Below are 16,607 nucleotides of genomic sequence, written 5' to 3' on the forward strand. Positions count from 1 at the left end.
GAAGGAAGGAAGGAAGAAAAGAAGGAAGGGAGGAAGGAAGGAAGGAAGAAAGGAAGGAAGGGAGGAAGGAAGGAAGGTAGGAAGAAAAGAAGGGAGGGAAAAAGGAAGGAAGGAAGGAAGGAAGGGAGGGAAAAAGGAAGGAAGGAAGGAAGGAAGGAAGGAAGGAAGGAAGAGAGGACTTGTATAGTGCTACTTTGTACCAGATACAGTGTTGTGTGATTCATGAATATCTCTTTGAACTTTATAACCCTGAAAGGTAGGTACTATTATTGTCCCCATTTTAGAATCAAAACTGGGGTAGAGGGTAATGGACTTGTCCAGAGTCACATGGCCTAATATTGAAATTATTTACAAAAATTACTTTATCTTAATTTTCTATATATTTTTATATAACAACATCCTTAAAGACACTTAGGTAACAGTGGAAAGAGTACTAAATCCTAGAATATAGCAGTAAATCATGTACAACACAAGATGCAAACATGAAGAAACATTTTAGATGGCTGATTTTCAAATCTCCTAATATTTGTTTCCCTCATAGTATATCTTTTTCATTCTTCATTCCCTATGTTAGAATTTATTTTTTTGACATGAAGATCATTTGTATTGCATTGAAGTAGAGTCTTATCAAAAGGTAGTTATCCTATAATCTACTAACATGTCTACCAAACACTCTTGTTACTAGGCAAATACAAATTAGAATTTTGTGTTCTAAGGTCTCAACAATTAAAATTTTATTTTATAATTTGTATAATGACTGGGAACAATAGAGATATTGATTACCCAAATCTGATTTGAAAATAAATTAATAAGATCTAGTTCTAAGTATTTAGGACAATTATGGTATAGTATCATCATTTGCATATTTGTGTAAGAAAAATTAACACATACAGACTTGTGTGAATATTTTCAGAACAGAATGGAGAAAGAGGGCACTTGGGAATTGTCTATCTTTTATGTTCTCATTAGAACAATGTTTAAAACCATATCTATTTTTGCAAACTGCCAGCAAGACACCACTAATACTCAAGAAAGTCACAGAAGATCATTTTAAAATATCAATCCTTTTATCTGATTAGAGTCTTTTAAGTTCTTCCTTTTGGGCGGTCATACTGACACCTCTGATTAACATTTTACATACTGATGTTGCTTTCTTCTGGCATTTAGCATACTTCTGAAATTGTGTAGTTGTTAACGCAATGGAAACCTGAAACACACATACACAGAGCCTGGTTCTTGTTAACCTCAACAGGGATAAAAGAGTTACAGTAAAGCATAAACCACAAATGCAGTTTTTGTTCTTTATAGGTGACTGGCAGTAATTCTCTTAATTTACTATTGTAATAAAACGGAAATGACAATGCTTTCCCTAAAAGGGGAAGCATATTTCCTAATAGTGGATAGGCCAAAGTGGTAATATTTTTAATCACAAATCCCACTTAAACAGCATGATCCCAGATAAATGGATCCGAGTATTTTACAATTTGAGTTATTGCTTAAGCTCTTGGTAGCCTACTGTAGGGAGAGCAGATGGTCTGAGTTTATATCTTTTGTGTTTCTCAGTTATTGATGTGGATAATATGAGGTGATAATTAGAGAGGATTTTTTGAGAAGGAAGGCTTATAACTGATATAAAATAGGCTATTTTTAGGAGGGATTCTTATTGGTAAGTTTATAGGACAGCTAGGATATCATTCCTCCTGGATTTCAAATGGAGGAGACTTAATGGGGTATCATTTGTAGCTTTGTAGACATGAACATTGGTTCAATGGGTTTCATTATAACTTTTAATAAAATACAAAAAATTCAGCATTCCTTTAGTACTTTAAAAACTGAGAGATCTTGGATATGTTTCAAAGTATTCCTTTCTTACATCTCTTGACCAGGAAGATGCAAAATATAGAGTCAATTGTCCCTCTTCTTTTTCTTTAAACCCTTACCTTTCATCTTATAATTCATACTATGTATTGGTTTTAAGACAGAAAAGCAACAAGGACTGGGCAATTGTGATTAAGTGACTTATCCAGGGTCATAGTGTTATACAGTGTCTGAGATCATATTTAAATCCAGGACCGCCCCAGCTCTATCCATTTAGCTGGCCTCCTCAGTCGTCTGTTTCAAAAGTGGCAATTTACATGTGGAAATGGAAACCAGAAGGCATTTAGATTCATATTCATGTTCTCATAGCTAGGTGACACAGTGGAAAGAGTGATGACCTAGGAGTTAGGGACACTAGATCCAGAATCCTGTCTCACCCTCTTACTTAGCTATGTCATCCTAAGCAAATCACTCAAATTCTTTTGGCCTCATTTTCCTTTTCATCAAAGAGGAGATAACAGTGGTGTCTAGCTTATAAGGGTGTTGTGAGGCTGAAATGGGAAAACATACATAAAGTACTTTGCAAACATTAAATGCTATGTAAATGCTAGGTAGGATTTTTATTACGACCCTGCTTTTCCTCCACAGAAAGAATCAAACAATATAGAATACTTGATTGTGATATATTCCCAGCACTAAACACATTGCCTAGCCAATAGTAGGGTATAAATAAAGGTTTATCAACTGACTGACATCATACATTACGTCCTATACAACGGGAGTTTGAAAATTATTTGGAAAGGAAATTTTAATAAGATATATAATTTAGAAAAACAAACTGTAACAGGTCATATTTAGTGAATCCAGTTTCTTTGTTCATCACTCTTTCTCTTATCAGCCTTTCCCCATTAGATGCTCCAATCACCATATTGTACTGTCAAAATCTTCTCTCCACACCTGCTACTGAGACACTACAGTCTTTGCACAGGAGAGAAATGACATAAAACATACTCGAATTAAGCCACAGAAAAAATCCTTAAGGGATTGGAAAGCAGTGTTGAAGCTGTAATCAGAGACTGAGATTGAAAACTTCACTGTACCAATTTCTACACTGTGACCTAGGACAAGTCACATTGCTTTTCTGGGCCATAGTCCCTCCATTTTAAAATGAGAGTGTTGGAGTAACCAACGCTTTTATGTCCAGCTCTGGATATATAATCTCAAACCTTTAATTGAGTGTTTGAAGAGCAGTGGAAACCCACAGTTACTGTGAACTTCTTAATCCCAGATGATAAACTCAGATGTTCCTGTGCTACTAAAACACTGAGACTACTGTTACTGCTCCATTTAAATGTTGGCATCTTGGGGCAAAGTCATTATTAATCTACTTAGTTAAGTTTATGCTCCTACCTAGTCCTCCCTTCAATTCAGAGCTTCTATCTATTGTGTTCCTTCAAAGATGGTTCTTGTCACTGACATTTAACTATATACTCATCTCATCATGACTGATATTTCTTACTTTACAAAAGTATCCATGAGAAAATGAACTGGAAATATACTTTAGGCTATTTTGCTTGACAAAGGATTGTGGCGGTGGTTTCTAGAAACAACAGATAGTGATTAGTGAAGCAAATTTTATGCTGCTTTCAGTCCATTGAATCTTAAGATTTCATCAGGGCCAAGCCCTTTAAATCAATTTATCTGAGGATTGGGGAATTGACCATTACTAGTGAGGATGAAATATGCATTCTGGGCTGAATATGTAATCTGTTATAATTCCTCAGATCATATTTAAAAAATGTTAAGTATCCAGGTTTTGAAGGCCAGAATCTGTTCAAAGAACCACAAACTTATACAGGAGAAATTTATGTGTAACAAGTTTCTAGGAATTTCATCATCAAGGAATTAAAAATTAAAAGAATTTTTAAAAATACAAAGGTGATGTGAAAGAGGACAATATATTGTATTATTCCATAAATAAGACTTTTTGTTTGAGTAACAATTTTATGACCTGTCATTTTGTTTAATATTCCTGTTGTCTTTTATATCAAGTCTAGCCCAATATACATATATAAAATAAATTAATTAAATATAATAATTATATTTATTTAATAATGTATGCATAAATGTATTTATATTTGTGGTATGATAGATAATCATCTAGTATATCTTGTAGCATAGTAATGACCTTAAAGATATAATGTCATAATCTTTATTTTCTTTTTTTCCCTTTTTTATCTAGAATATTATTCCAGGGTTATGTAATCTTTATTTTCTTTCTTTTTTCTTTTTTTTTTTAAACCCTTACCTTCTGTCTTGGAGTCAATACTCTGAATAGACTCCAAGGCAGAAGAGTGGTAAGGCAATGGGGGTTAAGTGACTTGTCCAGGGTCACACAGCTAGGAAGTGTTTGAAGTCAGATTTGAAACCAGCATCTCCCATCTCTAGGCCTGACTCTCAATTCACTGAACTATCCAGCTGCCCCCATAATTTTTTAAAACAATAGGAATCCTAATTTTTTTATCATGTAAATGGTACAGGAACCCCGCAATCATTCAAAGTCTTGGGATAAAGATGAATGTATTCTAAATCTCTCACTAAGGTCTTTAACCAAAAGTCTTAAAACCAAGCTTTTTTAAAGTATTATATTAATCAGGTCACAAGTTCTTAACTTGAGGTTCTCAGACCCCAAGTAATCTGTGGATATAAGGAAAAAAAGTATATTTTTACTGTCACTAATCTCTAACTAAAAATGTCCATTGTTATATAACTCCCTCCAGGGGAGATAAAACTTATTTCAGTAGATTTTACAAAATTTGAGAGTAAATTCATTACTAGAAATTTTCTATACCAACCCTTTATAATTTGCTAAAATTAGGTTATTTTTTTCTGAAATGTCTTTAAAAAGTCCAGGAAAAATTGTTTTGAGTTCAGGTCCTGAGAATTCATAGAAATGTATTTGAATTACATAAAAACATACTCTCCTAGAGATATTAGGATGAACTATTTGCCTCCTTTCAAATACTTTCTTCCTTCTTTGGAATTTTGAGTATAACTTAATAGATGGAGGGCCAAATCATGACCAGGATCACTTGGGTTTAGATCCTATTTTTGACATATAATGGGAGTCATACTTTGAGTAAGTCAGTTAATATTTTAATACCCCAATTAGACTCCTATTTATTACAGTAAGAGATATTATTTCACTCGGAGTTCCTAGCTAAATGAAATCATAGATTAAGATGATCTCCACATTACTCATTAAAAACAAACCAAAAAAGCTACCATCAAAATTATTTATAAATCAGTTGGTAATGATTTTTTCTCAATAATAAAATTTTCTCAATATTTCTTTCCTTTGCAAAGGAGATCCTGTGTGACATATAAAAGATGATCATTTATGATGTCAAAATATCTAAAAACAGTGGAAAGATCCCAAGACAAAATTTACCCAATCACACCAATTAATTCATATACAGGTACCACATACACACATGCAAAAACATACAAACACATCTGTGAAAATGCATGTGTTCTGGGCTTCTGGGAAGTTGGCAGATTAGACAGAGCAAATCTTAAAACCTCTGCACCCTTACACACTGAAATAGGAAACAATGCACTTTGAGAAGAAAGAGGTACAAATATAAAAATGGGACAGAGCAGGGGGAATCCTACTACTGCACAACTAAAGAGGTACACCAAGAAAAAGGCTGCAATTCTCTGTAAGGAACTCTATTCACTATTATAGTATTCACTATTATAGTAATTAGAAGAATTATTCATAGGGAGATGTTGGAATACTAAATGGTCTAAGATGATATGGGGGTGGGAAAGAGGGAGGTGAATAGTAGAGGACACCAAGAGAAACTAGAATGAATAAGAAAAAAAGGATACTCTATTACACACAAAGAGGGCATGGGAAGGGGAAGGGATGAATACTATTATAAGAAGGAGAATGAGAGAGCAATAAGAGGTAATATTTAAACCTTACTCTCAGTGTAATTAACCCAAAGAGGGAAGAGTAGCTTTATCTATTGGGATATAAAACTCTATCTATCCCTACTGAGAAAGTCAGAAGGGATAAACCAAGGGGAACAGGGGAGTGGGGAGGTCAAAAAAGGGAGGGGAGAAGAAGGGGAAGGGAATTAATTACGCCTTAAAAATAAAAAGAAGGGAATAATAAGGGAGGGGGTAAAAAGGGAAATAAATTAAGGGAGGGGACAAGGGTTACTGGCATAAAGCAAACCACTGGTTTATAAGGCAATAGCGTAAGAAGAAGGGGTAGAACTTGGAGAGGATACCAAAATGTTGGCAAATACACAACTGATAATTATAACTCTGAATGTGAATGAGGTGAACTCGCCAATAGAAAGGAAGCAAATAGCAGAGTGGGTTAGAAACTAAAATCCTACCACATGTTGTCTACATGAAACACATATGAGACGGGTGGACATACACAGGTTTAAGGTAAAGAGCTTAAGCAAAATCGTTTGGGCCTAAAATGAGAAAAAGAAGGCAGGAATGTCGATTATGATTTCTGACAAAGCCAAAGTAAAAATAGATATGATTTAAAAAGACAGGGAAGGTGGATTACATCCTAATTAAAGGCAATATAAACAATGAGGAAATAACATTGCTCAATATGTATGCACCAAATGGTGTAGCAACCAGATTCATAAAGAAGAAAGTGGCAGAACTCAAGAAGGAAAAAGATAGTAAAACCATAATAGTGGGAGATCTAAATATGCCTCTTTTAAATCTAGATAAATCAAAACAAAAAATAAATAAGAAAGAGGTGAGAGAGATGAATGAAGTCCTAGAAAAATTAGATTTAATTGATATGTGGAGAAAAATAAATAGGGACAAAAAGGAATGTACCTTCTTTTCAGCGGCACATGATACATTCACAAAGATTAACCATGTAATAGGGCATAGAAACATTGCAAACAAATGCAAAAGAACAGAAATAATAAATGTAGCCTTCTCAGACCATAATGCAATAAAAATAATAAGTAGTAAGGACACTGGGACAGGCAAATAAAAACTAATTAGAAATTAAATAATATGATTCTCCAAAACCAGCTAGTCAAAGAAGAAATCATAGAAACAATCAACAATTTCATTGAAGAGAATGACAATGATGAGACATCCTACCAAACTCTGTGGGATACAGCCAAGGCAGTAACTCAGGGGGAAATTTGTATCCTTGAGTGCATATACTAAAAAATTAGGGAGGGCAGAGATTAATGAAATGGGCATGCAACTTAAAAAATTAGAAAGCAAGCAAATTAAAAATCCCCAGATGAAAACTAAATTAGAAATACTAAAAATCAAGGGAGAAATTAATAAAATCAAAAGAAAAGAACTATGGAATTAATAAGACTAGAAGTTGGTATTTTGAAAAAAAAACAGATAAAATAGACAAAGTCCTGGTGAATCTAATGAAAAAGAGGAAAGAAGAAAACCAAACTGACAGTATCAAAGATGAAAAGGGAGATCTCACCTCTAATGAAGGGAAAATTAAGGCAATTATTAAAAACTATTTTGACCAATTATATGGCAATAAATATAGCAATCTAGGAGATGGATGAATATTTACAAAAATACAAATTGCCAAGATTAAGAGCAGAAGAAATATAATACCTAAATAACCCCATATCAGAAAAAGAAATTGAACAAGACATCAAAGAACTCCCTAAGAAAAAATCTCCAGGGCCTGATGGATTCACAAGTGAATTCTATCAGACATTCAAAGAGCAACTAATCCTAATACTATACAAATTATTTTATATGATAAGCATAGAAGGAGTCCTACCAAATTCCTTTTATGACACAAATGTGGTACTGATTCCAAAGCCAGGTAGATCAAAAACAGAAAAAGAAAACTACAGACCAATCTCCCTAATGAACATAGATGCAAAAATCTTAAATAGAATACTAGCAAAGAGGCTCCAGCAAGTGATCAAGAGGGTTACCCATCATGTTCAGGTGGGATTTATACCAGGATGCAAGGATGGTTCATCATTAGGAAAACCATCCACATAATTAACAATATGAATAAGCTAACAAACAAAAATCACATGATTATCTCAATAGATGTTGAAAAAGCCTTTGACAAAATACAGCACCCATTTCTATTGAAAACACTAGAAAGTATAGGAATAGAAGGACCTTTCCTATAAATAATAAACAGTATATCGAAAATCATCAACAAGCATCATATGCAATGTGGATAAATTAGAAGCCTTCCCAATAAGATCAGCCATGAAACAAGGATGCCCATTATCACCTTTATTATTTAACATTGTACTAGAAACACTAGCAGTAGCCATTAGAAAAGAAAAAGAAAGTGAAGGTATTAAAATAGGCAATGAGGAGACTAAGCTATTACTCTTTGCAGATGATATGATGGTCTACTTAAAAAATCCTAGAGAATCAACTAAGAAGCTGGTAGAAATAATACAAAATAAATGCACATAAATCATCAGCATTTTCATATATTTCCAACACATCACAGCAGCAAGAATTAGAAAGAAAGACACCGTTTAAAAACACCCTAGACAATATAAAATACTTAGGAATCTATTTACCAAAACAAACACAGGAATTATGTGACTACAACTACAAAACACTTTCCAAACAATTAAAACTAGATCTAAACAATTGGAAAAACATTCATTGCTCTTTAGTAGGATGAGCTAACATAATAAAAATGACCATTCTACCCAAATTAATTTACCTATTTAGTGCCATACCTATCAAACTACCAAAAAACTTTTTCACTAAATTAGGAAAAACTATAACAAAGTTCATTTGGAATAACAAAAGATCAAGAATATCAAGGGAAATAGTAAAAAAAAAACATCAAGGAAGGTAGCCTAGCAGTACAAAATATTAAACTATACTATAAAGCAGCAGTCATCAAAACACTATGGTCCTGGCTAAGAGACAGAAGGGAGGATCAGTGGAATAGTCTTGGTTAAGTGACCTCAGCAAGACAGTCTATAATAAACCCAAGGAGCCAAACTTTTGGGACATGAATCCACTATTTGACAAAAACTGCATGGAAAATTGGAAAACAATATGGGAGAGAGTAGTTTTAGATCAACATCTCACACCCTACCCCAAGATAAATTCAGAATGGGTGAATGACTTGAATATAAAGAGGGAAACTATGAATACGTTCAGTGAACACAGAGTAGTATACTTGTCAGATCTCTGGAAAAGGAAGGATTTTAAAACCAAGCAAGAGTTAGAAAAGATTACAAAATGTAAATTAAATGATTTTGATTATATTAAATTAAAAATCTTTTGTACAAACAAGAACAATGCAACCAAAATCAGAAGGGAGACAACAAACTGGTAAAAAATCTTTATAACAAAAAATTCTGACAGAGGTCTAATTACTCAAATATACAATGAGTTAAATCAATTGTATAAAAAATCAAGCCATTCCCTAATTGATAAATGGGCAAGGGACATGTATAGGCAATTTTCAGATAAAGAAATCAAAAGTATCAATAAGCACATGAGATAGTGTTCTAAATCTCTAATAATTAGAGAAATGCAAATCAAAAGAACTCTGAGGTATCACCTCACACCTAGCAGATTGGCTAAAATGACAACAGGGCAGAATAATGAAAGTTGGAGGGGATGTGCCAAGTTGGGACATTAATGCATTGCTGGTGGAGTTGTGAACTGATTCAACCATTCTGGATGGCAATTTGGAATTATGCCCAAAGAGCGCTAAAAGAATGCCTGCCCTTTGATCCATCCATAACATTCCTGGCTTCGTACCCCAAAGAGATCATAGAAAAAAAGACTTGTACAAAAATATTTATAGCTATGCGTTTTGTGGTAGCAAAAAACTGGAAAACGAGGGTATGTCCTTCAATTGGGGAATGGCTGAACAAATTGTGGTATATGCTGGTGATGGAATACTATTGTGCTCAAAGGAATAATAAAATGGAGGAATTCCATGTGAATTGGAAAGACCTCCAGGAATTGATGCAGAGTGAAAGGAGCAGAGCCAGAAGAACACTGTACACAGAGACTGATACACTGTGGTAAAATCGAATGTAATGAACTTCTGTACTAGCAGCAATGCAATGACCCAGGACAATTCTGAGGGATTTATGAAACAGAACTCTATCCAGATTCAGAGGAAGAACTGCAGGAGCGGAAACACAGAAGAAAAACAACCGTTTGAACACATGGGTTGATGCAGACATGTTTGGGGATGTAGACCCAAAACAACCACACCAATGCAACTATCAATAATATTGAAATAGGTTTTGATAGATGACACATGTTAAAACCAGTGGAAATTTGCATCAGCTATGGGTGGGGGTGGATTTTGGGGGGGGTGAAGGGGAAAGTAAGAACACAAATCTTGTAACCATATCAAACTTTTCTAAAAAATTTAAAAAACTTAAAAAAATGCATGTGTTACAATGTGTTCTTCTAGTCTGATGTAGATCCCATTCTTCCAGTTTTAACTCCTCTCCACACTCTATGTAAAGTTACTTTCTGCTTCTAGTTTCTGGCTTCAGCTACGGTCCTCACTTAAGGGGCTTCCTTCTACCTGTCACTCCAATTTTTCCCCCATTTCTCTTTTAGCTTAGTATTTCTCAAAGAGTATCCTCTCCCCAGTATCTATTTTAGAAAGGCAGAACCCTTAAATATCTAGTTATTGCAATGGATGCATGGGAGGGACAATTTCATGAATGTATTAGGGAGCTCCTCCCAGCTGAGAAGAGTTAAATTTTCATTGTGCATATTTAAACACAGAAATCAGTAAATTATAAAAATAAGGAGCAAGTTCTTGTTTGGTTGACTGTCTAGACTTTAAAAAGTCATGGAGAAAATGTTAATAATTAAGATTAAACTTAAAAGTGATGTGTATATTTTTTCCCAAGAGAGAGAGACACTTCTTGAACATGTAACAGCAGGCTTCAGAGCAAATTAAATAGGTTTTCTTCCTGTAAGGAAGGTCAGTAGAAGATAACTCTGTTCTCAGATCCTTCTTTAAAAGGGCCATATTTCCTCAGAAGAAGATTTCTTACTTGAGAAGAAACAAAATAAAAGCTCTTTTTAGGAAAACAAACCAGAGGAAACAATCTAGCGAACTTTCTCTAGTTTTACGTCTTCTTCTTCCTTCCTTCCTTCCTTCCTTCCTTCCTTCCTTCCTTCCTTCCTTCCTTCCTTCTTTGATTCCTTCCTTCCTTCCTTCNTTTCTTTCTTTCTTTTCTAATTTATTTTTTACTTTCTTTCTTCCTTCATTCTTTTCTTTTGTTCTTCCTTTCTTTCTTACCTCTTTTCTCCCACTCACTGATGGCAGTTTTTGATATCTCCTTAAATTTATAACATTCTTGTAAAATCCCTTAATTTTCTTATAGTCCAAAAATATTTCAAAGAGCCTCTTCCAAATAAATCCTTCAGAGCTGTATATGTATAATCCACTGCTGCTTTTTTTTGCCAAATATTCTTTAAATTTCTCTAATGAATAAATGATAGGGAAAGAAAGTGGGCCTAAGGCATGAGGTTATATCTCTGCTTTTAATAAGTATTTGTGACAAACCATGAACTGTCCTATATAGTTGTTTGTGTATCTGTTTCATACCCCTGTTTGATGGTAAGTGCCTTAACGCCAAAGGCTAGGTAATTTTTCACCCTTGTTTCCCCAATGCATAACATACATCTTTGCAAATTCAAAATATTAAGATAGTGAACATCAAAAAGGTTGTCGAATTTAAATTTACTTAAATGCCTCCACAGGAAACTCTTCGTATTGCAAAGAGGTTGGTGTGAACATCTCTCTATTTTTCTGAATTAAACTTTATTTTATGTTCTTCTATTTTCAAATGTAATTATCTTTATTTAGATGAGAATTTTCTTTTAATTTAAGTTCTTTTGTGTTCATGGATAAGTGAAAATAGTTCTAAGTCTCCCCAGATGTGAGAAATTAACATTTTTAAACAAATAAATCAGTGTTCCTGTACAGATCATTCTTATCGTGAAAATCAAGAATTCTTCCCATGAAAAGCATTATCAGGTTACTAATTTTCAATTTTTCTATATTTTTCTTAGGTACTACATCCATTAGCCTCTGTGTACCTTTTAACTGTGACAGGTATTTGCTGTTCATGTTAGAAAGCAAGCATGATGTTGTTCTTGTTTTCTTACAATCTATTCAGACATTGTTTGACACAAGATGAACCAGAACATGTTTCTGAAACTAATCTCTTAATTTGGTAACTCAGAATAGTACTACTAACTGTTTTTCATGAAAACAGATTCACCAAATACAAACACTTTGTTTATTGGAGGAAGTATGACATGAAAAAGTGCCTCGAACCTGAAATTAGTTAGAACAGCTTATTCATTCTACATCCAACCTTTATGTGTATGTAAATCATTTAGTCTAGATTGATGTTAATTTTCTCATGAACAAAACAGAGAACATACCTATGATATTTACTTCAGTGTTGTAAGAAAATCAAACAAAATTACAATTATGAAGAACTATGTAAATGGTAGCTATTTTTATTATTCTTTGGTATCTATGAAAAGAAGGACTTTCTCTTCTACACAAGCCAAATTATTTTAAGCATAGCTTACATGTGGAAAAATAACAGCATTCCTACAAATTTACATTGAATATAAATCAACCCCATGTGCTTTCCTATTATTGCTAGTAGAAATAAGAACAAATATTTTCATATGCCTGCCATTTTTATTACAGATCTATTTAAATAAAACACAAATAAAATCTGTTAATAATGGGAAGTTTACCAGAATAAAAACTAGTAACATCTGCTCCACTATGAAAAATTTGAGTTCTAAAAGAAATTTTTTTTCTTTTTGCTTTGTCAAGAATTTATGCAAGTAATAGTAATAATAATTTTTCTTGGAGAGTGTATCATTCAGTGCAAAATCCTCGTATGTGTGTGCTATGTCTTATCATAAGAGACTGGTTAATATAAACTTCCTTTTTTTGTCATATGCAGTTTGTGCTGCCTTCTACAAACCCCTCTCAGAGTCATGGTAGGTCTGTTTCTGTGCCAAAATCATGATTTGCCCTATCTTTCAATTTAGAATATCTATAAGAAATTCGTGACCTTTTCCTTTTGGCTTAATCTATCTTGATTAAAAACAAAACAAGCTTTTTAAGCAGCTGTTAAGGCAGAAATGATTATACAGAGAAATGGCTACAATATGTGATTCGACTTCTCTTTTTTATCTGTCTCTTTCTGTTTCTGTTTCTTTCTCTCCGTCTTTATATTTCTCACCTTCTACCCAATCTAAACCCCCCTTTTTTTTCTCTCGAGTAGTTTCCAAGTGAAGGGGAGAGGGATGACTTAGGGGCTTACTTCCATAGCCAAAATTAGCACAGAGCACCTTTCTTTAGTTGCTTCTTTGTATTGATTCTTTCATCATCTGAGGAAAATGAGTATTGAGATAGAGATGACCAGAGAACAATGATACTGACCTCAAAAATGTCATAATGGACATGAGAAAATGAATGAGGAATTCATAGCAGGGAGTTTTTTTCAGGGATTTGAACTTGGTGGAGAGATAGTTTCAATGTACCACTTACTTAATCCATTCCAGTCATAAATTGATCTGGCTGTGTAGTAGACATAAATAAGGAACTAATTTGTCCATTCATTGGCTTTGTAGCTCTTACAACTGACCAGAATGGGAAGAAATTTTGGAATCAACACTTTCAATTTGAGCTTATTCTCCACAAGGCCTGAGGATTAAATGTGTCAGTGTTGAGGTGAGGTGTTTTTGCTATTTCTTTTCAATAAATATCATTTAATAAAAGCTAAAATTGATAAAAGTTGAGACTCTCATCATCTTATGCCTAAACTCAAGACACAGACTGAAACGCTAGACTCACCATATTGGCCAGGGTCTAATAGCAAACCATAGTAAATAAGATGCTGATGACACATTGGAGATCTTCACCTTGGTAAAAAAAAAAGAAAAATGGCATTCCATTAGTAGCAAGCTTTGCTAAAATCTCAAAAGAGGAGGAAAAACTCTTTTTAACCATTTTATTGTTGTATAGCTAATAACTTTTGTATTATTTTCCAATGAATATCTTAGCACTGACAGAATTTAGTTTGGGACAATAATGACAAACATTTCTAATCTTCTCTTCTCCAAGAACAATATGTGTGTATATATATATGCATATATGTATATTCTCAGTATATGTATAAATATGTACATATACATATAATTAAACAAACCAAAAAATCCCTTAATTTAATAAAGATATTCCTTATGAGCACCCAATAACTAATTTTGTCTTGGGGAGGTGGTACAGGAACAAACTGCAGGACCTCTCTTCTCTTCTCCTTATTATATACAGCAGGTAATATTTCACATAAATTTGACTTTCATTAAAAAAATCTATCCCAAGGCTTGTCAGTCATAATTTTTTTCCTGTTTGCAATCCTATCTGTCTTGCTCCCTTTATCTATTTATACATCTATTCTTTCTATCTATCTACCCATCTATTTTTCCCTAGGAAGAGGTAATGAAAATGCCCTATAGGTGGCAAAAGTGGGTTGAGGGACCTAATGTCATTTTTTTTTCTTACCCTGAAAGTCCTAGATACCCCTATGGCTATGCATAAGGAAGATATCCCTGTGGCTATGTATGAAGTTTTAAAAGCTTTATTCTTGTTTTTAAAAAGTTTCTTTTAGCATAGCAACATTCAGAGAAAAATCTAAATGCTCAAATAGCTTTTAAAGCTCAGAGTTCTGCACAAAGATTACCTTATCTGGTTAAAAAAAAGGAATCCTAAATAGTGTCTGAAAACAGGTCTCTTCAGACACATTTTATGCTTTAGAAAGGCTGTTTAGAAATCAAAATAGCTAACTTTAGTGGAAAGGAAAAAAAATCCCCTCAGCCTGGCAAAGAACTTGCCTTAGCTTTGTCTCCAGCCAGTGACACAAAGTTGAGCTTTGAAGGTTGGTGGTGGAGGGGGGTTGTTAGGGGTAGTACTGGTGACGGATGAGAACTGAATATAGAATTATTTTCTATTCCAGTGGCTGTAACTAAATTGAAATTTGTTATCCAAATATTCTGAATATCTGTGGAAGCTTGTTGATACTGGATGTAGGAATCAAATGGTATTCTTTTCCAGTATACATAGACTAAGATAAAATAGGTAATAAAAAGAAAGAAAAACAATAACATATCTACCAAATACAGGGTACAAAGGATAAATTGTAGGAGATGTAAAATTTTGAATAACAGCTTAGATTAGAAGCTATGGGAGATTTGTAACTTTTTTAAACTGTTATGAGTTAATGTGGCATAATAAATAGAGAGGCAGTTTGGGTCTTAGAAGAAATTGGATTCAAGTTCCATCTCTGGAAGTTGGCAGAAGTTGACTATCTCAGGTGCAGTAAGTCACTTAATGTTTCATTGCCTCTGGCTGACTATTCTCCAAGACAATAAACTGTAGAACTTCATTGTAGAAAGGGTTTCTTCCATAGGAGTTTTCTACAAACATTCCACCATAGAACATACCCTTCAGATCTATCCTCTAAAGAACATTCCCAAAGAAAAGAGATTACTAGGGACAGGGAAGGAGAGAGAGCTTTCTAGCATGGTGTAGTGAAAAACATACTATCTCTAAAGTCAGAAGACCTGGTTTTAAATATGTACCCTGACACTTATCTCTTTGATCAGGTGAGAAAGCAAGTCACTTAACTTCTCTGAACTATAATTTCCTCTTCTGTAAAAGTAAGGCGCTTGGAATAAATGACTCTGAGGTTCCTTTCAGTTCTAAATCTATGATAATATAATTCTATGAGACCTAATAATCATGTACATACACATATGTAATATTTTTAAAAATCTAAATGGAATACATAGGAATCCTTGGAGGTTTTTGCTTCATATGTAATGCTTAATTTGACTAATGTACTCATTATCTTATGAGAATGAAGTGAAGGTCCTTGGAGCTTTTGTCTCAAAACTCCTGAAACTTTAGTCATTTAAGGAGAATTTCTTTACTTCTGTGAAAGTTGGGAAAGACACTTGGTTGGGATGGAATAAAAATAAACTACACTAAAATAGGACCACAGTAGATTTTCCTATTCTTTGATCCCTAGACAATATATGGACAGAAACAAGTTCTAGAAGATTGTTAATCAAGAGAGGAAGCAGTCAAGGAGAGTGGATCAGTCTCTTTATGAGATCAACAAAAATATTAACACTTTAGGAGACCATCAAGTTGTATACAAAATGATAATCATTCACATTGATCCAATATTCTTTGCCAGGTATTAAGTTGGGTGGTAGGGATACAAAGACACAAAAGACAAAAGCTGAATGCTGCCACCCCGCTACAAGCATTTATACAATTTGGAAGAAGCAACATGTACACAGAAAAGTTGGTACAAAGTATATGCAAAATAATTTGAGGGGCAGGCACTAACAACTGATTGTATCTACTCTGATTACTCATTGCTGGAGGACTTGTATAAAAATCCTTTCATCAGAGCTTATAATAAAAGAAATTTTAATTTTCATAATCTAAGTATATTAAAGATTTCAACCTCTTTTCCCCAGCGTGATTGCCTCTATTATCTCCCCAACACACATGCGTGCACACACACACACACACACACACACACACACACACACACACACACCGCCCTTTTTGGAATACTTTCCTAAAACAATCTCAAAGTAATTTGAATAAACTAGACAAAAAGCAACAAAAGTCAGAGAAGAAAAGGCTACTGAAAAAGAGAATACCA

The sequence above is a fragment of the Gracilinanus agilis genome, chromosome 6, assembly GCF_016433145.1.
Source record: "Gracilinanus agilis isolate LMUSP501 chromosome 6, AgileGrace, whole genome shotgun sequence".
NCBI lineage: Eukaryota > Metazoa > Chordata > Mammalia > Didelphimorphia > Didelphidae > Gracilinanus > Gracilinanus agilis.